This window comes from Bufo gargarizans, chromosome 4 (genome assembly GCF_014858855.1).
Source record: "Bufo gargarizans isolate SCDJY-AF-19 chromosome 4, ASM1485885v1, whole genome shotgun sequence".
Classification (NCBI taxonomy): domain Eukaryota; kingdom Metazoa; phylum Chordata; class Amphibia; order Anura; family Bufonidae; genus Bufo; species Bufo gargarizans.
Window position 1 is genome coordinate 476,989,369 of NC_058083.1, and position 25,320 is coordinate 477,014,688.

The following is a 25,320-nucleotide window of genomic DNA, read 5'->3' on the forward strand; positions in this document are numbered from 1 at the left end:
GCCAAAGTTAGGTAGAGGCCTGCGCCTCTACAATCAAAAAAAGGCAGATCAGGAAAATTGGCCTTTGTTACAGGGAGCTCCAAATCAAATATATGAGTCCATACAAGATGATAAGGGTGGGGAAAAAAGGGAAGACTGTAACGAGAGGAACTCATAACTACTTCGAATTAACTTTCATCTCCAACTCTCCAAGTCAAGAAGGATACTGGATTTATGTACTTAAATCCCTTGCATCGGGGGGCTTACCATCATCTGAAGTAGTTACAAGCATCCTTTGTTACGATGTTCTAGAACAGTGTTTCCCAACCAGTGTGCCTCCAGCTGTTGCAAAACTACAACTCCCAGCATGCCCGCACAGCCAAAGGCTGTCCAGGCATGCTGGGTGTTGTAGTTTTGCAACAGCTGGAGGCACACTGGTTGGGAAACACTGTTCTAGAAGGTCCAGAATCTGCAAGGCCGGGCACTGCAGTCAATCCGTAAGGTATTTGCTGTTCAAGGCTGATAGAGACTTTACTCTGGTGAAAGGGACATTGCTGCTATACCCTTCACACTTGGACATGGTCAGGCTCGGACTGGCCCACAGGGGTACAGGGGAATCCCCCGGTGGGCCCCTGAGCAAGGTGGACCCCTAGTCTCCCACCCCCTGCACAAGTGGCACATAACACAGTAGACTTACTGCACTGCATACATATATTCAATGTACAGCATCTCAGCCAGCCTATGTTCATATAAAAAAAAAAGTTAAATTATTTATTATATTCGAATGTATCCGTACGGTGGGCCCCCAAAATAAATTTTACTGGTGGGCCTTAGGTACCCCAGTCCGACACTGGACATGGTCCTGACCAGTCGTATCCTAATCCTGTACCCCTCAGCTGGGAATTACAGACAAGTTTGCAAGAACCTGATTGCCAGCCTTAGATTCTGCAGAGAGAGAGATAGCGGAAAAGAGTACTACAACTCCCATCCTTGCTTCTATCCATACATCACTGTTTGGCAAGATTTGCACTGTGAATTATTTGGAACTGGGTTTTGATACTGTTGGATGTACTACTACTCCCATCCTGCACTTTAGTAAAGAGAAACTTATCTATTTTCTACAACTGGCCTGGTTACTGACTCCAGTGGCCGGCCACAGAACCTACATCTCCTGCCTGGCACCTGAACAACACTCATAGCACCATGGGCGACCCCAGCTACCATCAGGCAGGAGCCCCAACATCAGGGCGCGCCCCGAGTGAAGAAAGGGTTCGCCTGGCCCTAGGGACCACCAGTGTAATGATTACCACTGTGAATAAATGTTGCAGCTAGAGCCACTACCACTCCCATCCTCTGTTGAGCTCCTCCCGGGTCATGGCATATGGGCAGCTTAAGTCTCCGATCAGATGAGGATATTAGACATTATTAACATGATGAAATGTGAATGCTGCCATTGTGATTTTGAAAAGAAATAAAACAAGGGCACGGTGGAGAAAATCTCGGGAGACTGTAATGTTGTAGGCACTGCGCTGAGGACAGGAAACGTAACAACAGGTGTTAGGTATACTCTGAAATCAGGGCCAGGAAGCATGACAAGGTCAGGAAATGGAATCAGTTTGACAGCGGGAATACAGGAAACATTACAGGAAACGGAGGCATTGTACTTCACCAGGCCTGTTTGTTTCCAGCATGGCTGAACAGTAGTTGTGTATACTAGTATGTGACTTGTAGATCAATCTGAACCAAATTCTTAGAAAGGTACATGAGGACAGCGACCATTAATGGATGGCATCCATATACTGAAACGCCGTACAATAATGAGATAGTTCAATAGACTATTATTCTAATAAAAGTTAAAACCTTCTGTATTTTCCTTGACATTTTGACATTAGCATTAAAGGGATTGTCCCATGAATAATATTCTACAGTTTTCAAACCAGCAGCTGGATCGGAATACACGTGATTAAAAATGTATTATAGCCACTGAGTTATTCAATGAAATCTATCTGTACAGCGCCACCTGCTGTTAGCCCTTTTTCTATTTTCTCTGTCCCGCTCACTGAGGTTGACATACGTGCTCAGTTCCATCCTTCGACTGCCACCAGCTGCAGCAGACAGGACATGCCCTCTGAGGACAGGGCATGCCCCCTAAACTGATAGCTTGAAATAAATCTAGCAGAATAATTGGAGCAATGAATGAGGAGATCTCTGGATCCATGTGAGGTACAGGGCTGGTTCTAGCTTTGTTAGAAAGAGGTTGTCATGTACTATATGATGTCTGATTTTCATTTTTTACATTAATCATGGGTAACCCCTTTAAAGAGTTTCTGTCATGAGAAATGACGTTATGTAGCGATGTGCTAATGTCAGCAGTACATAGCCGTATGCTTTATAACTCCCTGCCTACTGCCTTTCCCTCAAAATAAAGACTTTTAAAATATGCTACTGAGCCTCTAGGTGCTATTAGGGTGTTGCTTCAGCACCTAGAGGCTCGGTCTACGCACCCTTTGGCACGCCCAGGTCCAGTTGATTGACTTTCAACTTCTCCTCATCGTCCCGTAAATCCCGCGCCTGTGCTATCCCGTTTAGTATTTGGCGCAGGCGCAGTGAGTGAAGGATGCGCTCCTGCTTCCTCACTGCGCCTGCAGCGAAGGAAGGAAGCCAGCAGCAGGAGAGCTCCTTCACTCACTGCGCCTGCGCCGAATACTAAAATGGACGGCGCAGGCGCGGGATTTATGGGACACTGAGGAGAACTGGAAAGTCAATCAACTGGACCTGGGCGTGCCAAAGGGTGCATAGACCGAGCCTCTAGGTGCTGAAGCAACGCCCTAATAGCACCTAGAGGCTCAGTAGCATATTTTAAAAGTCTTTATTTTAAGAGAACGGCGGCAGGCAGGGCGTTATACATCATACGGTTATGTACTGCTGACATCAGCACATCGCTAATGTCAGTCAGCTACATAAAGGGTTTCTGTCATGAGAAATAACGTTAAGTATTTTCATATTTTAGTGTAGATGTGCAACACGCCAGACCTGCAGGGTATAGACGAAGTGAGGTCACGGTTATGGGCAATCGAGGGTACTCACTGTGTTGGAGAACCCTGGGCAGGCGCGTGGTAGTGAAGGAGAGGTAGACACGGTTCCTCTGGGGCACACTCTGTACATAGAGACCAGGCCCGATGGTGGATGAGGTGCCCTGGATGTTACAGGTATTTTGAGTGCCTGGGGCAAGGTCCCTGTTGGATTTGTGACGCCAGTGCCTTTGGACGGTGGCATGCCGGTTGGTAGTTGGAATGATGAAGGTGCACAAGTAGAATAGTGAACCAAACGTAATTTTACTGAACAATCCAACTTTGTACAGCAGGTGGTCACACAGTCTTTCAATCACAGTTCCACAAGTAGGCTTATTCACACAATGGCAGGTAATATTTATGCAAGATACGCAGAGGGTAAATTCACAAGCACTCAGCAGCAGGTTGTACCTTTCCTCAGAATCAATGTACACTGTCCTTTCTAGAACTCCTGCTCTGGCTTTATCTCCCAAGGACCGGATGCCTAAAGGGTGGCTTAAATCCTTGGTTACTATCTTCCTCAGGTATTAGATTCTTGCTGCACTTTCTATTTGCATCTGCCCACCAGGGTTACTTAGCTTACCCTGGATCGCCCTCTCTTGTAAAGTGGATGACTGTGGGTTTCTCCCAGGAGGTTGGGTCCTGCAACTGGGGTGTCTTCAGAGCTAACTAAGGCTCTCTTGTTCTCAGGCAGGCTGGAGCTTCTCACTAGCCTCCTGGACATCACTAGCAGCCAGGGCTATACAGCTGCATGTCAGGAGCAGGCTTTTTAACCTCTGTCTTCTCAGACTCCTGACTCTGCACTAACACTCCCTGTCTGGGCCTGGACATTTATACTAGGGGCTCCCTATCTCCCTCTAGTGTCTGGGATGTCTAACTACACCCAACTAGGCCTGCTATTGCATCATACAGGGGTACATTGCATATAACAACACATTAGAACATACATTAAATGCAGAATTAAATATGACATTTCTGTTCCTTGTGAGTAGGAGTAACGCGCACACCAATTGACCCTTGTGTAGTGCCCACCCCTACCTAGTGGGACACTACATACCCCCACGCTATAACGTTGCCCGTCCTCAGCGCAACATGGAGGGGCCCTGCCCAGCTGGATACTGCACCTGAAAAAGAGGAAATAATGCAAAGCAGGAAAATTCCATCTACATTTGCGAAATATACATTATATGCATATATATATCAGGCAGTTCTACTGGCTTAGGAACAAGTAATGGTGACAAGGGGCGTCGTTCTCTTCTCTCAGGATAACACAATGGGAACAGGGGCGCTGACCTGGCACAGCGTAACAATAAATACCAGGATAGTCCATAATAACACTTTTAAGTGCAAATTGTCCATGATAGAACAGTTGTAGTCCATGGAAAATGTAAAAAAACATTAAATAACAATTCTTGGAGGCTCAAAGCATATAAAATGAGTCCGTACCCAGGTTCTTTTCTTGTAAAATTATTCAGTACCAGAGAAAGATAAGTAAAGGCAGAAGTACAAGGATCACAGAGGCTCGCACATGGTGGAATCCATCTCTGGGCACATTTCTTAAAAATAGTAGCAAAATCTCAGAGGCTCATGTGCATTTGAGTCTATCCCTGGGCCCAATTCTTGAAATTCAAATTGCATAATAAAATAGCAGCACATAAAATAGTCCACATTATTTAAATGGCATACACATCAAAGTAAGTGCTGTAATACCCTTAATCAACCTGAAAAGGGGGTGCAAGGGTTAAAGGTGCAACTTATGAAAACAGGCACAACTGGGTTTTCACTCTGAGAAAGCAGGCAGGAGGTCCTGTAAACAAGATGGCCTTGCTGCACGTGGTATTTCAGTGGTTTGCCGCCTCCACTGAGCCGTGGGTAACTGGCAGCAGCAACAGAGGGCCAAAACAACGAAGGACTCCTGTCCTGGAGGGGTTAAGTCTTCTTTAGGATCCCTTGGTAAATAAATCAAACATCAAGGGCCTAGCAGGCCAATTTACAGGGGCAAGTCATATCCACTTTGCATTTCAGTGGTGCTCCCTGGCTCCATTTGTATATCGGGCCTGTACTGAGGTTCCATAGATGGATGTGCCCACAACACAGTATTGGGGGGCAACTGCAACATAAACGGACCCCTAATAGGTATAGGCCCCATAGGCCTAGGGGTTATCAAAGTCGCTGACCGCACCGGAGCAGGCATAACAATCGTGGGCTGCTGCACTGGCCTGGGTACCGCTGCTGCAAGCGGTCCGGTGGGTTCGTGGACGACTGGCTCTGTGCGCCGGTGCACAGCGTATGAGGATCCCACCGCAGGTGCCGGTACTAAGGAGGGACGACTGGCAGGGACAGGTACTCTCACCTTAGACCCGGAGACGTCCGAGTCCTTACGTCCTTTTCCTTGTAGGTCAGGTGGAGTCCGGATCCTGGCGGAGGCAATCTGGCGTAGCTCCCGTAGTTTCAACTCCAGCCGCACAATCTGGTCGCCCAGGCTTTCGGGATCGCTAGTCTCCGCTGTCGCCGTCGGCACTTGGAAGGTGGGTGGTTCGTCCTGCGCAGCCGCTGCAGGCTCAGGTGAGGCGTCCACTTTCCTCCCTCTTCGGATATTCTCCAGGGTAGCTCGGAATTTTTCTGCATCTTGAAGTTCACGGAAAGTTTTCTCCCTGCGAGGCAGCTCAGGTGAGGGCCATGGGCTAACCCTCTTCTCCACCACTGTTGGTTGCCAAAATACATTCGGGCCAATGAAGGAGCCCCGTTCCTGAAAGGCATGATGGGCCGGTTCTGGAGAGCACACAGGTTCGCGCTCGCAGCCAGGGTGGTCCTCATCAAGGTCCCAGTCCTCTGATTTCTTTTTAGGACGGGACACGGCAGTGGCGTAGGGGCCTCGCAGGCCCTCAGCAGGTGTGAACTCAACCTCCTCTCCCTCGCGGAGGTTATGTAAATGTTCTGGGAGGTAGCTCCGCTTGACGGACCTCCGATTGACATACAAGTCTCTTCCAGTCAGGTAGTCTTTTATGAAACCGAAGCCTCGGTCCTTGTCGAAGGCCACAACCAACCCCCTTCTCCTTTCCAGGCGGGGTTGGGTGTCCGTGTGGCATTCGTGAACGGTCTTTGCCAGTTCTTCATAGTATATTTTGGTTTTAGTTGTCTTCTTTATTGCGGCCTCCCGAATCTCTGCCATCAACGCTGACCACTTAAACGAGGGCTGGAAGAAGTCTCTCCAGGAGCCATAGTAGGTCTCCGGTTGCGTCCTCGGTGGCGGGCAGGCGGGTCTCTCCGGTCCCGGAGAGTAGGCCGGTGGAGCATCCTCTTGCTCTACACCAACAATATTCATTGTCAACAGATCAGGCGCAGACATCTCAGCAGAGCAGTCCTCACTCCTCAACATGCTCGATCCTTCTCTGGAGAGCGATAGGGTGGCGCCAACAAGTTCAGACAGATTCTCCCATTGCACTGGAAGGCCGCCCCCCAGGTACTCCAGTATGGGGGAGGCGGAGTCCATTTCAGCAGACATGCAAATGTCCAGACAGGGCGGTGGCGCCAGCATACAGCCTTCCCGCACTTTTCAGCAGAAGGCGCCAATTTTTACCGCCAATTTAGTATGAAGATGACGCAGCAAACAATTTCAATCAAGCTAAGCGGCCATCTTTGAGCAAAATAGCTGTCTATTCATTGACAGCAAGCGGTGGCTTAAATAAGCAGAAAACAGACCATACCATGCAATCTTCACACCGCAATTATTACAGTTCACTTTGGCCCAGCAATTTTCAATAAAACAATTGGGGCATGTCGCTTTAAGACAATTTACAGCACACAGTTTTTAAATCCGCAATGGCGCAGGAATATTCGTATCCTGTTCGTGACGCCAATTTATGCAACACGCCAGACCTGCAGGGTATAGACGAAGTGAGGTCACGGTTATAGGCAATCGAGGGTACTCACTGTGTTGGAGAACCCTGGGCAGGCGCGTGGCAGTAAAGGAGAGGTAGACACGGTTCCTCTGGGGCACACTCTGTACATAGGGACCAGGCCCGATGGTGGATGAGGTGCCCTGGATGTTACAGGTATTTTGAGTGCCTGGGGCAAGGTCCCTGTTGGATTTGTGACGCCAGTGCCTTTGGACGATGGCACGCCGGTTGGTAGTTGGAATGATGGAGGTACACAAGTAGAATAGTTAACCAAACGTAATTTTACTGAACAATCCAACTTTGTACAGCAGGTAGTAGGACAGTCTTTCAATCACAGTTCCACAAGTAGGCTTATTCACACAATGGCAGGTAATATTTATGCAAGATACGCAGAGGGTAACTTCACAAGCACTCAGCAGCAGGTTGTACCTTTCCTCAGAATCAATGTACACTGTCCTTTCTAGAACTCCTGCTCTGGCTTTATCTCCCAAGGCCCGGATGCCTAAAGGGTGGCTTAAATCCTTGGTTACTATCTTCCTCAGGTATTAGATTCTTGCTGCACTTTCTATTTGCATCTGCCCACCAGGGTTACTTAGCTTACCCTGGATCGCCCTCTCTTGTAAAGTGGATGACTGTGGGTTTCTCCCAGGAGGTTGGGTCCTGCAATTGGGGTGTCTTCAGAGCTAACTAAGGCTCTCTTGTTCTCAGGCAGGCTGGAGCTTCTCACTAGCCTCCTGGTCGTCACTAGCAGCCAGGGCTATACAGCTGCATGTCAGGAGCAGGCTTTTTAACCTCTGTCTTCTCAGACTCCTGACTCTGCACTAACACTCCCTGTCTGGGCCTGGACATTTATACTAGGGGCTCCCTATCTCCCTCTAGTGTCTGGGATGTCTAACTACACCCAACTAGGCCTGCTATTGCATCATACAGGGGTACATTGCATATAACAACACATTAGAACATACATTAAATGCAGAATTAAATATGACATTTCTGTTCCTTGTGAGTAGGAGTAACGCGCACACCAATTGACTCTTGTGTAGTGCCCACCCCTACCTAGTGGGACACTACATATGAGAAAGTGTCAGAAGAGTCAACTTCCAAACCTTAAAGAGAACCCGTCCCCTCTCCTGACGTGTCTACTTTAGTAACTACTTAAATTCCTGGATTATCTTTTCATTTAACCCTATGGTATGTCATTCTTCTATTATTCCTGCCAGAAGTTTATGTATGAATTGCCAACAGTCTGCAATAAAGGTCCCATTGGCTGTTACCAGCTGGGGGTATGTCTCTGCACAGTCTGACACAAGCTGCGCTGACTGGATAGTGTCAGAAATAGCAGTAATAACAGAGAAATGGCAAGACATAGGGTTATATTGAAAGAGAAAGGAAAAAGTCTGGTACCATGTTAGCCAATAGAAAACTAGTTTAGTGCTCTCATTAAGAGAAACAACATGAGAGTATTGCAGATTTGATACAAAAATAGAAGTAATGATGTTACATAGCGAGCGTTCGTGACATCACCAGTCTCCTCATCAGGCGTACTACAAGAATATATGAAGAAACAGCAATCTACAGGTCCTTCTCAAAAAATTAGCATATTGTGATAAAGTTCATTATTTTCTGTAATGTACTGATAAACATTAGACTTTCATATATTTTAGATTCATTACACACAACTGAAGTAGTTCAAGCCTTTTATTGTTTTAATATTGCTGATTTTGGCATACAGCTCATGAAAACCCAAAATTCCTATCTAAAAAAATTAGCATATCATGAAAAGGTTCTCTAAACGAGCTATTAACCTAATCATCTGAATCAACTAATTAACTCTAAACACCTGCAAAAGATTCCTGAGGCTTTTAAAAACTCCCAGCCTGGTTCATTACTCAAAACCGCAATCATGGGTAAGACTGCCGACCTGACTGCTGTCCAGAAGGCCATCATTGTCACCCTCAAGCAAGAGGGTAAGACACAGAAAGAAATTTCTGAACGAATAGGCTGTTCCCAGAGTGCTGTATCAAGGCACCTCAGTGGGAAGTCTGTGGGAAGGAAAAAGTGTGGCAGAAAACGCTGCACAACGAGAAGAGGTGACCGGACCCTGAGGAAGATTGTGGAGAAGGACCGATTCCAGACCTTGGGGGACCTGCGGAAGCAGTGGACTGAGTCTGGAGTAGAAACATCCAGAGCCACCATGTACAGGCGTGTGCAGGAAATGGGCTACAGGTGCCGCATTCCCCAGGTCAACCCACTTTTGAACCAGAAACAGCGGCAGAAGCGCCTGACCTGGGCTACAGAGAAGCAGCACTGGACTGTTGCTCAGTGGTCCAAAGTACTTTTTTCGGATGAAAGCAAATTTTGCATGTCATTCGGAAATCAAGGTGCCAGAGTCTGGAGGAAGACTGGGGAGAGGGAAATGCCAAAATGCCTGACGTCCAGTGTCAAGTACCCACAGTCAGTGATGGTCTGGGGTGCCATGTCAGCTGCTGGTGTTGGTCCACTGTGTTTTATCAAGGGCAGGGTCAATGCAGCTAGCTATCAGGAGATTTTGGAGCACTTCATGCTTCCATCTGCTGAAAAGCTTTATGGAGATGAAGATTTCATTTTTCAGCACGACCTGGCACCTGCTCACAGTGCCAAAACCACTGGTAAATGGTTTACTGACCATGGTATTACTGTGCTCAATTGGCCTGCCAACTCTCCTGACCTGAACCCCATAGAGAATCTGTGGGATATTCGGAAGAGAAAGTTGAGAGACGCAAGACCCAACACTCTGGATGAGCTTAAGGCTGCTATCGAAGCATCCTGGGCCTCCATAACACCTCAGCAGTGCCACAGGCTGATTGCCTCCATGCCACGCCGCATTGAAGCAGGCATTTCTGCAAAAGGATTCCCGACCAAGTATTGAGTGCATAACTGAACATAATTATTTGAAGGTTGACTTTTTTTGTATTAAAACACTTTTCTTTTATTGGTCGGATGAAATATGCAAATATTAAGAGATAGGAATTTTGAGTTTTCATGAGCTGTATGCCAAAATCATCAATATTAAAACAATAAAAAACTTGAACTACTTCAGTTCTGTGTAATGAATCTAAAATATATGAAAGTCTAATGTTTATCAGTACATTACAGAAAATAATGAACTTTATCACAATATGCTAATTTTTTTAGAAGGACCTGTATATACAATAAGAACAGAGGCATGGGGGAATGAATGGACATTTGAAAAAAAAAAACAGAACAACATATTAAAGATCTTGAGAATGAGTCCTTAATTATCTTACAGATAAGGGGTGTGAAAGTTTTTTATGGTCTCTAAATTGATGTTATCTCAGAGACCTGGTGCCCCGACTACCGTATGTCTATAGAAGACTTTTTAGATCTTGTAGTGTGTCATAAATCCCGGGGACAAATTCAGTCCAGTATTCAAAGCAGTGTTATAAATTTGTATTCCCAAATTCTTCTAGCTTTTGGGGATTTGAAGTTACCTTTTAATATGAGAACTTTCATGTGTTCTACATTGTGTCCTGGGCTAGAGAAATGCTTAGCCACAGGAAAATGTAGCGTAGTGTGAGTGGTAGTGGCTCTGGCTGTCAAAGTCAATGTCTGTCCCAACACAGTTGCTCCCTAGGGCCGTGCAGTAAAAGAAGGGAGCACCCTTTATTTCCCCAAGCACATCATGGTTTTGGGGCTCCTGTCGGATTACAGTTAGGGTGCCCGTGATGATCAGTGTTTGTATGGGTGCAAGGCAGGGTGTATAGAGTGCAATAACCAATGTATGGTGCAGGAGTCAGAAAACCAGGCCAAAGGTCTCTCTTTACTTAAGTGCAAAATTGGAGTTGTAGTACATCCAATTAGCAGACAATTAGCAGACAGTTCCATCTAAACACAGTGCAATTCTAACCCAGATAACGGTGTGTGGATTTAAGCACGGGTGGGAGTTATGGCCTTCTTTGTACACTATCTTGCTAAAGTCTCTCTCAGTAGAATCTATTGCCAGCAACAGTACCTTGGCAATAATGGCTGTAGTGTCCACTGCGGGATACAGGGTCTTGAAGGAATGTCTGGCAGGACATGTCCAGGTGTGAAGGATGTCTTAAAGCATCCCTCACAGGAACAAAGTCAGAATGGCTGTAGTAGCTGGTTACCTTGCTGACTCCCATACTTGGCCACGCAGATTCTACATTCTCCTTTATCTTCCTTTCTTTCTCCTCTTCACTTTCTCTCCTTCTGTGGAACCTGCAGAGATCTGTTAGTCTCAGAAACTTTCTGGGCATAAGGAGAGGGAGCATGAGGCAACAGCTTCCTCTCTTTCTGAACTCTCACTGTATACTTCCAAGCTAGGGGTGGAGCCAGCCACCACCATACCACCTATAATGGCTGAGCCAGGATTGTTAACCCTGGCTGTATCACCCATACACTGCTATACTGGGTGGAATACATAAAATAACATTACAACACATTATGATTTATAATTATCAGGGGCATACTTATATAGTGGTAAGGGAGCCCTATAGAAAATATTAAAATTGTGCCCCCTTCTGGGGCTGTGTAACACTACCACACTCCTAACAACCTGGGACAGGAGCTCTTAGTGCTTGTTTGTCCCACCACCTTATCATGGCCATTGGTTATATTCCCTACATCCCTGTATATAGGACCTGTGGTAAGGGGGTTACTGCACATGTTCTCACCACCCATTAAAATATGGTATGCAGCTAACCTAGTCAGGGCACATGTTTTCAGAGGCCCCCTTAGCAGTTCACTCAATGATCATTTTAATAAATGGTGGGTAGCTTTTGATTAAAATTCATAATTTTATTCTTTTTTGCTTGTTTATTACCAGGTATACAATACACAATAGACTATTTGGATATATTACAAACCGGATTCCCAAAAAGTTGGAACACTAAACAAATTGTGAATAAAAACTGAATGCAATGATGTGGAGATGGCAAATGTCAATATTTTATTTGTAATAGAACGTAGATGACAGATCAAACGTTTAATCCGAGTAAATGTATAATTTTAAAGGAAAAATACGTTGATTCAAATTTTCACGGTGTCAACAAATCCCCAAAAAGTTGGGACAAGTAGCAATAAGAGGCTGGAAAAAGTAAATTTGAGCATAACGAAGAGCTGGAAGACCAATTAACACTAATTAGGTCAATTGGCAACATGATTAGGTATAAAAAGAGCTTCTCAGAGTGGCAGTGTCTCTCAGAAGCCAAGATGGGTAGAGGATCACCAATTCCCACAATGTTGCGCAGAAAGATAGTGGAGCAATATCAGAAAGGTGTTACCCAGCGAAAAATTGCAAAGACTTTCCATCTATCATCATTAACTGTGCATAACATCATCCGAAGATTCAGAGAATCTGGAACAATCTCTGTGCGTAAGGGTCAAGGCCGTAAAACCATACTGGATGCCCGTGATCTCCGGGCCCTTAAACGACACTGCACCACAAACAGGAATGCTACTGTAAAGGAAATCACAGAATGGGCTCAGGAATACTTCCAGAAACCATTGTCAGTGAACACAATCCACCGTGCCATCCGCCGTTGCCAGCTGAAACTCTACAGTGCAAAGAAGCCATTTCTAAGCAAGATCCACAAGCTCAGGCGTTTTCACTGGGCCAGGGATCATTTAAAATGGAGTGTGGCAAAATGGAAGACTGTTCTGTGGTCGGACGAGTCACGATTCGAAGTTCTTTTTGGAAATCTGGGACGCCATGTCATCCTGACCAAAGAGGACAAGGACAACCCAAGTTGTTATCAACGCTCAGTTCAGAAGCCTGCATCTCTGATGGTATGGGGTTGCATGAGTGCGCGTGGCATGGGCAGCTTGCATGTCTGGAAAGGCACCATCAATGCAGAAAAATATATTCAGGTTCTAGAACAACACATGCTCCCATCCAGACGTCATCTCTTTCAGGGAAGACCCTGCATTTTTCAACAAGATAATGCCAGACCACATTCTGCATCAATTACAACATCATGGCTGCGTAGGAGAAGGATCCGGGTACTGAAATGGCCAGTCTGCAGACCAGATCTTTCACCTATAGAGAACATTTGGCGCATCATAAAGAGGAAGGTGCAACAAAGAAGGCCCAAGACGATTGAACAGTTAGAGGCCTGTATTAGACAAGAATGGGAGAGCATTCCTATTTCTAAACTTGAGAAACTGGTCTCCTCGGTCCCCAGACGTCTGTTGAGTGTTGTAAGAAGAAGGGGAGATGCCACAAAGTGGTGAAAATGGCCTTGTCCCAACTTTTTTTGGATTTGTTGACACCATGAAATTCTGATTCAACATATTTTTCCCTTAAAATGGTACATTTTCTCAGTTTAAACTTTTGTTCCGTGATTTATGTTCTATTCTGAATAAAATATTAGAAGTTGGCACCTCCACATCATTGCATTCAGTATTTATTCACGATTTGTATAGTATCCCAACTTTTTTGGAATCCGGAGTGTATTTTCCTTGCTGGGCCTGGGCCATTCATCATACATATGACTGCTGCAGCCAATCACTGGCCTCAGTGGTCACACGTACATAAAAAGCACATAACCACTGAGGAACGTTTCACCATCATTGCAGGTCCAGCAGGGGACAGGGCAACTGGAACCAGAGAGGTAGTGCTGGAGCTGCAGGACATTTAAAAGGTAAGGTTTCTTTTTCCTTTATTTCACGCAGCCTTTCATACCTTGTGCTATTTTTTTACATTTCAGAAAGCCACTTTAATACGTATGGTACAAGCAGTTAACTAGTTTATAAAGTGGAGCACCATATTTATACTGTGTATGGTTTGTGGCGTTATCTGCATTGAAGTGATTTTTACAAGTGTTCTCTGATTCTCCATTCATCGGAGAAGGGTTTCTTATGTCAAGTACTTTTAACAAGTCCATGAAGAGGGTATAATCACTCTTGGCTTTTAACTGTTACAATATCATACGACGTAAATTCCGACAGCTCAGCCACAGAAAACAAATGATGTCTAATTATACTACCTGAAAAATGCAAGAAACTGTTATGATTTCCCATAAAAGTACTAAAGGTATTGAATCATACTGCTGGATAATATAGTAATGTAGTAGGATAAAAGTGCCCATACACCTTAAAGCTAAGGTTAATGGAAAATGGATAATTTCAACTATAGTGAATTTTCAACGGTTGCAATTTGTCAAAGATGGATCATTTTAGGCCTGTTTCACAGTCGCATTCTGGCATTACGGTTTTGAGATCCAGCAGAGGATCTCAAAACTGGAATTAAACGGATCCGTGCCATTTAATACATATAGATTTTTCATGCTGGATCTGGTTTGTTCTATTGTGCAGACCGGACACAAAGCCGCAGCTTTAAGCAGTTTTGTGCCCGGTCAAAAAGCGCAACAAAACGGAACAGAATGCATCCTGATCAGTTTTTTCCCCATTAATCCATTTTGGCCTATTTTTTTAGATCCTCTGCCGGATTAAAAAACCAGAATGTCACAACGCAAGTGTGAAACTGTCCTTACTCAATCAATAAGAATTAGTAGATCGCCAAAGTATTTCAGATTCCTGATAATACCTAGGGGGCGCCACAGGGAAAGGTCTGTATCTGTATTGATTATTTGATGTGGTTCCAATATTTTATGATCAATAAATCATCATCAATATGCATCAGAATACACAGACTCTCGATGCGTTCCACGATGGAACGCATCGGCATGTACCAACTCCGCCCACCCCACGGAGTGCCACTACCTTTCCCCGATGCGTTCCACAGTGGAACGCATCGGCATTCATAAATCACTTATAATCATTAGGAAGCCCTTCTATATCACCAACCTTTTCCCTGCACTCCGCTGTGGGGCACATAGGGGAACCCCATATAGTTTCCCCCTGTGCTCCACGATGGAACGCATACCACGCCCACTTCCGGTTCCTTGACTGCATTTATTTATCACATGTATTCAAGGAAAGTAAAACATGAAAAGTTCAGAATAAAGCTTTATTCATTGTATTTAGAATACCTTTGACCTACACTAGTATTCAAGTGTTTTTTATGAATACAGTAGTGTTCATGAAGTGACCTCATTTGGGCCTTTACTCCCCTCCCCTATGTGTGAACCCTATACCATGTGTTCCTGTCTCCCTATATAAATCTGTCCTACCTGATGTATTTGTACATGCTCTTGAAAAAGGGATTAATCCTGAAACGCGTTGAGCTGAAATAATAAAGACTTCCACTTTATCCTGGAGCCCCGGTATCATCTCTTTGGGGACAAGGAAGCTTCTGGCATATCTTGCAAGGCGATCTCGGCGGGGGAGGCGGAGGTATAGGTGTCTTGAGCTTTATCCTATACCCTCCTCCCCGGTGAAGTAAGTGTGACACTCTGTTATTACGTAACAGAGATATCATCTATTATCATTCACATATTAAATATTGGAGTCCAAGTATTTGATGATTTATTGAATGTTGATGATTTATTGATCATTGAATATTGGAAACACATCAAATAATCATTACAGATACATACCTTTCCCTGTGGAGCACCCAGGTATTATCAGGAATCTGAGATACTTTGCCAATCTACTCATTCTTATTTTCTATATCAATCCACAAGAGGGTACTGACCTTTTCTTCTTCTCGGCTTGGGGAGCTGCCTCACGTCTGTATTACACGTCCCCTTTCACAACTCTTAGCCTCCATTATCACTGCAGTGGTTATCCCTTGGCGCCCGCCCCATATCCCCCCTGTTCCTCTCATTCCTCTGCCCCCCCCCCTTTTCCCGTCAACCCCTTTACCCGTGCAGTCAACTCCATTTTTTTACTTTTTTTTTTGCTTAGTCAATCAATGTCAGGCTGTCATTGCAGCGTCACACATATGTGTGTAAAAGGGACGCTTTAAACATCTGTAATTGAAATGTATAGTATTTCCTATTTACTGGCTGGCAATGTCATTACATCCATTTGCCCCTAGGCGGTGCTGGCACGACATAGTATATATATACAGTACAGACCAAAAGTTTAGACACCTTCTCATTCAAAGAGTTTTCTTTATTTTCATGACTATGAAAATTGTAGATTCACACTGAAGGCATCAAAACTATAAATTAACACATGTGGAATTATATACATAACAAAAAAGTGTGAAACAACTGAAAATATGTCATATTCTAGGTTCTTTAAAGTAGCCACCTTTTGCTTTGATTACTGCTTTGTACACTCTTGGCATTCTCTTGATGAGCTTCAAGAGGTAGTCACCTGAAATGGTTTTCACTTCACAGGTGTGCCCTGTCAGGTTTAATACGTGGGATTTATTGCCTTATAAATGGGGTTGGGACCATCAGTTGCGTTGTGGAGAAGTCAGGTGGATACACAGCTGATAGTCCTACTGAATAGACTCCCTTAAGGGGGCATGGCAAGGGCATGAAAGGGGCAAATGTATCTTAATTTCTGGTAGTTTTCTGGTGCAAATGAAGCCAGAAATATACGGCAGCTCTGGGCTGTCATAGATTTCTGTTTAGACGCATGGACTGCAGGAGGATGCACCTAATTTATGACGAGGAGTAAACCTCATCATAAATGTTGTGCATCCTCCATCAGTGCAGAAAGCTCCGGTCTTGATGAATCCTCCCTCTAGATGTGAAAACAGCTTAACTAGTTCACGTTCTTTCTTGGCTTAAATATACTGAACCATGTTACAGATTTTGCAGTCTCAAACTAGGACATACAGTCCTGATCAAAAGTTTAAGACCTCTTGAAAAATTGCAAAAAATCATATTTAGCATGACTGGATCTTAAAAAGGTTCCAAGTAGAGCTTCAACATGCAACAAGAAGAAATGGGAGTGAGACAAAACATTTTTTGAGCATTCAATTTAATGAAAACAACGAATAAACTGAAACAGGCTGTTTTTCAGTTGATCAAAAGTTTAGGACCACACCTCCAAAAAAAACTAAACCCCCCAAAACAGAAATCCAACTTCCAAACATGAACTCAGTAATGAGTAGCTCCGCCGTTATTGTTTATCACTTAAAAAATGTGTTTCGGCATGCTTGATGCAAGCGTTTCCATGAGATGAGTGGGAACATTTCTCCAAGTGGTGAAGACGGCCCCACAAAGGCCATCTACTGTCTGGAACTGTTGTCCATTTTTGTAAACTTCCCTTGCCATTCATCCCCAAAGGTTCTCAATTGCATTTAGATCAGGGGAACACGCAGGATGGGCCAAAAGAGTGATGTTATTCTCCTGGAAGAAGTCCCTTGTCCTGCGGGCATTGTGTACTGTAGCGTTGTCCTGTTGAAAACTCCAGTCGTTACCACACAGACGAGGGCCCTCAGTCATAAGGAATGCTCTCTGCAACATCTGGACATAGCCAGCGGCCGTTTGACGCCCCTGCACTTCCTGAAGCTCCATTGTTCCACTGAAGGAAAAAGCACCCCAGACCTATATGGTGCCCCCTCCACTGTGGCGCATAGAAAACATCTCAGGTGGGATCTGCTTGTCATGCCAGTAACATTGGAAACCATCAGGACCATTAAGGTTAAAAAAAATTCTCATCAGAGAATAAAACTTTCTTCCACCTTTGAATGTCCCATGTTTGGTGCTCTCTTGCAAAGTTTTTTGTTTTTTAAGCCCTTCAGTCTCAAATGCCGTCTGATGGTTATGGGGCTGCAGTCAGCACCAGTAAGGGCCTTAATTTGGGTCGAGGATCGTCCAGTGTCTTGACGGACAGCCAATTGGATCCTCCGGCTCAGTGCTGATGAAATTTTTTTGGGTCTTCCACTTGACTTTTTTGTTCCATAACCCGCTGTGAGAGACCCTGTTTAACCCAGTTCAACAACCCAACCACGTTCAAAAATGGAGAGTTCTTTTGCCTTTGCCATCACAACGTGTGACTACCTGACAGAAAATGACAATGAATTCACATCTTTGCACAGATTTGGCCTTTTAAAGGCATGTGGTCCTAAAATTTGGATCAGCTGAAAAACAGCCTGTTTCAGTTTAATTGTTATTTTCAATTAATTGAATGCTCATAAAATGTTCTGTCTCACTCTCATTTCTTCTTGTTTCACGTTGAAGCTCTACTTGGAACCTTGTTAAGATCCAACAATGTAAAATATGATTTTTTGCAATTTTTCAAGTGGTAAACTTTTGATCAGGACTGTATATATTTTACTTCCACATATTGACAAGACAAGTGTATCAGGAGTCACCTTCATGTCTATACTTACACAGCAGATGCAGGGGACTGGTTATTAACATTCTGTCTATGAATTGTGTCACAACCATCTTAGTCCTCACCACTCTTTCTGTAACAAAAGGAAATATACACTTTATATACTATATACATCCAATAAACTACCAATATTGTTGTAACTTAGTTCATTTGTTCTTAAAAGGGTTGTCCACTCTTACAAGTGATGGCCACTCCTCAGGCCATTAAAACAGCTGATTGGGGCTTTTTTCTGTTTTTCAGTACAATATGTTTTTGTAAATTGTAAATTATGCTGCCATTAAAAAAATACAACTTGTTCTGCAAAAAAATAAGGCTCATACGGCTACATGAACAGAAAATTTTAAACGTTGAGACAAAAACACAAAAATAATAATTGGCCAACTCTTTATTAGGTTAAAAGGCTGGACAACTTTAAAATGGTTCTAGTGTAAATTCCAACATTAGTACTGTTTAAAACCACCTAAACTCTTACACTTAACCACAGTGAATTATATGTCATATATAACTATGAAGTCTACTGGGACAATAAACTGGTCAATAAATGTTCTGTGCAAACAGAACTCATGGTGTCCCATAGTTGATTTTTTTTTACCTGCCTGTAAAAACACATGTGCACTGCGTTTTGGCATTTTTAATGTCATTTTTGCATGAAGCTCTTGTACCAAGTATTTTCCACAAACTGTTCTACAAAAGAAAAAGGGGGTCCATCACTACTCTCCTTATCTAGACAACCCCAATACATCCTAAAGTCCGTTTCATTGCATGTGAATGGCATGTGAAGAACTCTTTAAAGAGGACCTGTCACCACTCCTGACATGCCTGTTTTAATATCTTCATGCATTCCCCATGTAATACCAATTCTGGAGAATCTATTCTTATGGCTCTATGTTGTGCCATTCCTTTATGATTTCTACTAGAAGTTGTGAATGGATTACTAGCAGTCTGCAGTAAGGGTAGAGAGAGGTGGTAACCAGTTGGGGGGTGTACCTGCACAGACTGACTCTATCCAGTCAGTGCCGCCATTTTCAGACTGTGCAGGTACACACCTCCAATTTGTTACACCCCCGTTGTACCCTTAATGCAGACTGTCTGACACTGAATCTGTGCAAAACGGATGCAGAAGACATCCTTGGGCATCAGTTTTTTAGGTATCTGTTCAAAGGACCTGCTAAATGACTGATGGAAACATGATGTGAACCCAGCCTAATAAGTAATGTCATCACAATATGTTTCCCAGTGATAGGTATTCTGTAAATACTGGTGGACCTAGACCCTTTAGTTAGCAGCACCACAGCTTTATTTATTTTATATGATTATTTTCGGCATCTCGCTTTTCCAACGTTATTTCTTTATTTAATTGCAATTAAATTCCTGCCTCCGATCTCACGGACTTATCAGACAAGATACTTTTAACCCTTAGGCTTTGACACCATGAACCCGCTTAATGAGAATTTAACGTTTTCAGCTCTGGATAGTATTGGTATTTGTTGCGGCCATTTGACTTCCCGCTAGGGTCTGCTAAAGCGGAGGAATAAATAAGACACAATGAGACAGTCAAGATAGAATACAGATCTACTTTCACAGATTTTGCACGGATTACTGTGAGTGATGAGGCCATGAAGATTGCCATAGCAGAAGAAGAATGGTCTCTGGATAACTATATCACTCCCCTGGCTGAGCCCTGAAAAGACAGTAGGTCAAGGGAGAAAGAAAGGCACAACAGCTGAGCACGCAAAACAGAAGAAGCTCAGAGTCTTAAAGAGACATTACACATTTAAAAGTACAAAATTGCTTAGCACATTTCCTGTGTGTATGTTTAGGGTATCGCCCCATGGTGTGGCTGGCTGCATTCTGCCAAGCAAAGCCCACGCATTTATTGGCCACACTATTCTACTGCAAAATCATGTGGTTTATACTTCAGTGGGTACGTGCCTACTGGAGAACATATGACTATGGTTGTACATGTAATATGGAGTCCCTATAGGTCTATCCTATGTATTTGTAGGTGTGGTGGTTGCAGAGACCAGAGTCTGTAGGTGTAATGTCAACGCCTTCATTGCTCCTAAAGGCTCATTTGCATATATTAAAACATAATTTTTTTCAGCAATGCGGGCACATATGGACATGGGACCAACGCAGATGCCTTCAGCTGCCAATTGCAGTGCTAACAGGTCAGCCAGTGTCATAGGGACAAATCTGCTGACAGATGCCCTTCAAAATGCAATAAAGATTTTAAAATATGTACTAGGGATCCCAACACTCATAATGACCCATGTAATAATGTTATGGCATCTATTAAGGTTAACCCAAAAAAAAAAATTTGAGGAATTATTTTTCAATGCATACTGCTATTATAAAAAAAGTAATATATTTACATACAAATTGTCTTTAAAATGTATGACTCGTGCCACAAACTACAATGTACATGTGAAGGAAAAATGTACAAAACATGGCTATATATACCAAATAGGACAGAAAATCTGCTTACTAGTTTAGAGCTGAGATATTTCTGTAAAAATAGAGACAAGTTGCAGAAAAGTCATAAGTAAGTCACAGCGACACGGAAACGCATTGTGGTCTATAATAGCAAAGCCATGTGTGACCGAAAATCCAGCGTTGTAGTCTTTGTGACTACTGCATCGCAGTCTCATCTCGCTCCATTCATTAGATATGATGTTACAATGCAACGCGATCTTCATGTCACACGATGTGGCAGGCGCAGCACTATGAAGTGCCTTTTGCGCTGTGGCATTAGAAGAATTTTGATATCTCTTACTTTTTAGTCTAACCAGACTGTCTATTACTCTGTAATTCCTCAAGCACCGTTCTATGGAAACAGTAGGTTTAAAGAGCACACCAAATGCTTGAAATAATTTCTTTAATAACTTCAACTTTTCTTCATATATAACACTGCCGCCTCTGCAGCAGATAGTCCATGTACAAAACACGTGTTGAAAAGATATCACAAAATGGCGGTATGCATAAGATGGTGGTTCAACTGTTCAATCTTGTCATTCAACATAAAATAGTGAATATATTTCTCTCTTGAGTATCTGTACTCTTACTTTAAGTTATTTAAGCACTTTATGATCTCTCTGAGAGCTATATCTGAGGTCTAACTTATAGTTCTACTTGCTGAATTTGGTTGTAATTTGCAGTATGCAGTTAGCAGTAACTATTTGCAGATTGGTTTAGTATGATCTGGTATGGTTGTATGCAATTTGGATTGCAATTCGGAATTTGAATTTGGATTGTGAACTTTGTAGTTTGCAATTGATTTGTAGTTTGCAATTGGATTTGGTGGAACTGTAAGTAAACACACATATAACTGGTTCAGTATACAGTTCTAATCACTATATTAACAGTAGGAATATTATATAACCGTTTTAAATACCTATTTTGGCCTCTCTGCTCCATAAAACACAGCTCTTGTGGAATGAATGTCTGTTCAGCTTCTCTTTCTGGTGAATAATGATTTCTAGCAGCTCCTGCTAGGGGAATTTCCCACTGTGTGAGGCTGACTGTGATTGGCCAAGACTCCTGCTGTGTGTGAGGCTGGCTGTGATAGGTCTAGACTCCTGCCCAGCAACAACAGTTTAACCCTATGCTTTCTGTTGTTTCTGCTGTCATTGAGCTTACCTCACATTAATATAATGAATCTTAAAGGCATATTATCTTTTCTGCTTCTGTGAACACAATATATAATAGTTATATGACATCCAAACATGAAGTCACTGTAAATAACTCTGCTTTTGTCTTTAACACACAAACATATGAACTGTATTAGGTTATTGGCAGTTCTAGCTGTATAAACATATAAGCTATATTAGCAACCTAGGACAGGTCTCAGCTGACCAGATACACATGATGTCAGGTGACACATTACCAACCTAATATATTCCCTGCTTGTGTTTAGAACCCTGGAAAACCAGTTGACAAGTCCTGTTGGAACTATAAGGCCCATTAAAGAGAAGCGACTTCAAACTCATCCGCTTTCCTTCTGAAAACATGCAAAAAAAACATGCCTGGTTTAAAATAAGACGCACATAAATGAAGTCCATCTGCGGTCCATTTTTCCCTCAGACCCACTCATGAACTGAATAAGTAATGCCTCATTCACACGTCAGTGATTTTCATCAGTGATTGTGAGCCAAAACCAGAAGTGGAGGCTACACAGAGATAAGGTATAATGGAAAGATCTGCACCTGTTTTGTGTTTACCTGGTTTTGGCTCAAAATCACTGACGAAAACACTGACGTTTGAATGAGGCATTAGTTCACACTTCAGTTATTTGGTCAGTTATTTCCATCATTTATTGTGAGCCAAAACCAGTAGTGAAGCCTACTGAGAGATAAGGTATAATGGAAAGACTTCTTCCAGTGTTCTGTCTTTGACTCAAACCTGGCTTTGGCTCATTATAACTGATGGAAATAACTGCCCAAATAACTGAAATGTGAACTTGGCCCTAGTCCTGTGGGAAAAATGGGCAAAGAACATGGTGCAACTTTCTCTATACGGTCCAATGGTCTGTGCAGAAAATCGCCATTCTGAATGTTCCCAAGCAGTTAAATCGGTCTGTGTTCAGTCCAGGTGCAGTCTGTTCCAAACTTGATCGAAACATTGTCCATTGGAAAGCAACCCAAGGGTATGGGCATACATGATTTTCTGCCATGGAATTGTGCATGTAGAATCCACAGAATTTACAGTACCAGTAAAAAAAAAGAGTACATGTCATTTGTACGCTACAGAGATTTTCTGCAGTGGAATCTGCACATCACATGACCTGCGGTGAGGATTTTAATTCCGCCACACATTTCACCCTTTGCAATGCAGAGCGTATAATCCATGGCAGATCGTCAGACATAACCACAGGTGACTCATGTTGATTTTGGTGCGGATTTGCTGCATGTTTTTTGGCGATCAAGTACACCACACATGGGCGTACCCTAATGGTGTCAGTTGTCTGGCTGCAGGGGCAGACTGGGAACTTAAAGTGGCTTTAGAAAAAAATAAAAGGCTATTTTGTAGTGGGGACCAAATTGACAGAAGGCAGGGTCAACACAAATAGGCGGGGACAGCAATACCATATTATACCACCCCAGCAGAGCCCAATATCACAGTGCATCACAAAATATCTCCCCAATATATCTCCCCAAAGGACCAGCTGTCATGTTCTGTCCTCCTGCTCCAGTTGCCTTAGGATGGCAGTGCATCACATGGTTGAATTCAGCAGTCAGGAGGGGAGAGTTAGATAATTACTTAACATGGGTGGTGGCCTTGAGCAGGTCCAGGTGGCGCCCTGGGCATTGGCCCACCAGGAAGTTTCCCTGTAGGATCTATGGCCAGTCCACCCCTTTCTAGCTGCCATGAAGCTTTCCAAAAAAATGGATAAAACTAAGGCCTCATTACGACGGCCATAATGTGAATGTATTTTAGCATCTGTATCACAGCCGCAAATCTTGGCCCAAGTGCAGGTTTAATAAACCAGACATTGTAGATCCCTAGTTTAGATCATTAGACCCCTAGCTGGGTTGGGATTTGACGCCATAATATGGGTTCACCCTACAGCTGTCTGAATTACACCTTAGGAGCAACTAAATGAAATAGTTGACACATGAGGATAACCCAGGTTTTTGTATCTCTGGGACAGATCTTTAGCATGACCTGACCTGACATCTATAGATATGGTTAGCCCAGCAAACAAACAGAAGGAGATGAGACCGGGTGGTCATTTGACAGGTTAAGAGGATAATTTGATTTCTGTGTTCGGTAAATCACTGAGCTAACCTTGTCTTATTGTATTATGGCTCCATTTATTTATATCTGGTCAGCCTGGCCGATGGGGGAATAATGTGTTCCTATTCTCCTCTGCCAGCTGAGCTACATTGAAATCTCAATCTGCAGGGGATAAAGATGAATATGGTAATTTGTTAGGATCCCAAGATTTTCTTTTCACTCCCCACCAAGTAGTGAAAATCTCCTTTTATATTTCCCCCCAGAAATTGCTTGCACACACAAAAGCCATACCCTCCAGTCTGTGTTTTGATCCTTATTGTGTTGCGCACATGAAAACAGCTGAATTAGTCACGGATGTAAAAGATTTATTGTGGGGTATGAGGATGTGCGCACATGTGAATAAAAATGAGCCGGCCTGTTAAATGAGATCGGACCAACAAATGTGTCTCTTCACATACGTGGAGGTATTTCATCCTTGTAAATCTGCAAATGCAGGATGTTGGAAGCCGCAATAATATCCCACATTCTGATAACAAAGGAATGATGTATGGCAGAGGATACCGAGATACACAGCTAGAAGAATATTTATAGATCTGTGCATTAGAGAAAGCAGAAATCATGGGAACACTCGATCACATTTCCACAATTCTGCTGAGAGACAAACAATAGACTTATTAGACGCCATGAAGAGGAACATTTATGGCTTCTCGTTATAGTCATACATATAAAAAAAATTATTTATTAATTTTTTTAAAGTGGAAAAAAAAGATCTATCTAACAGGGAGGTACAATAAAATTCCCTTCCCTTTCCACAAACACAGTGAAGACACTACACTGCTACTGACAATCTACTTTGGAAATAATGCAACATCGGCGCCACTAACAGATCTGGGCCTGATGTCTTCTGTGTGATCAAATATGCAGATTCAGAAAAAAAAGCTCTCTCTAGTGTAAAACACAAGTTGTCAACCTACCATGAGATTATTTCCCCCCTAAACACACACACCAACATTTGAACTGTCTGGAGATACACCAACACAGATTTTGGCCTAGTATTTCACGTTATCACTCAGAGATTTAAAACACTTCCCTCTGTACTATAAGACACACGTAGATGCTATTTTCCCGAACACAAATAAAAAATAATAATTTGAACTATCTGGAGTTGCCCTGACATGGACTTCAGTCTAGTATATCATTTTATCACTCAGAGATATAAACCGCTACCCTTTGTATTATATGTGTATTTGGGCGTTCAGTAGCTGAGAAAGCATACAAAAGAAAAGCGCACCATAGGGTAGTATGTTCTAGATTGCATATCTAGTTGATGGAACACAAAATGGAGGCTCACCTTAAATGGTTGTGCTAGAGATAGGCACAACACTACTGTAAGCTTGTAGAAAAGAAGT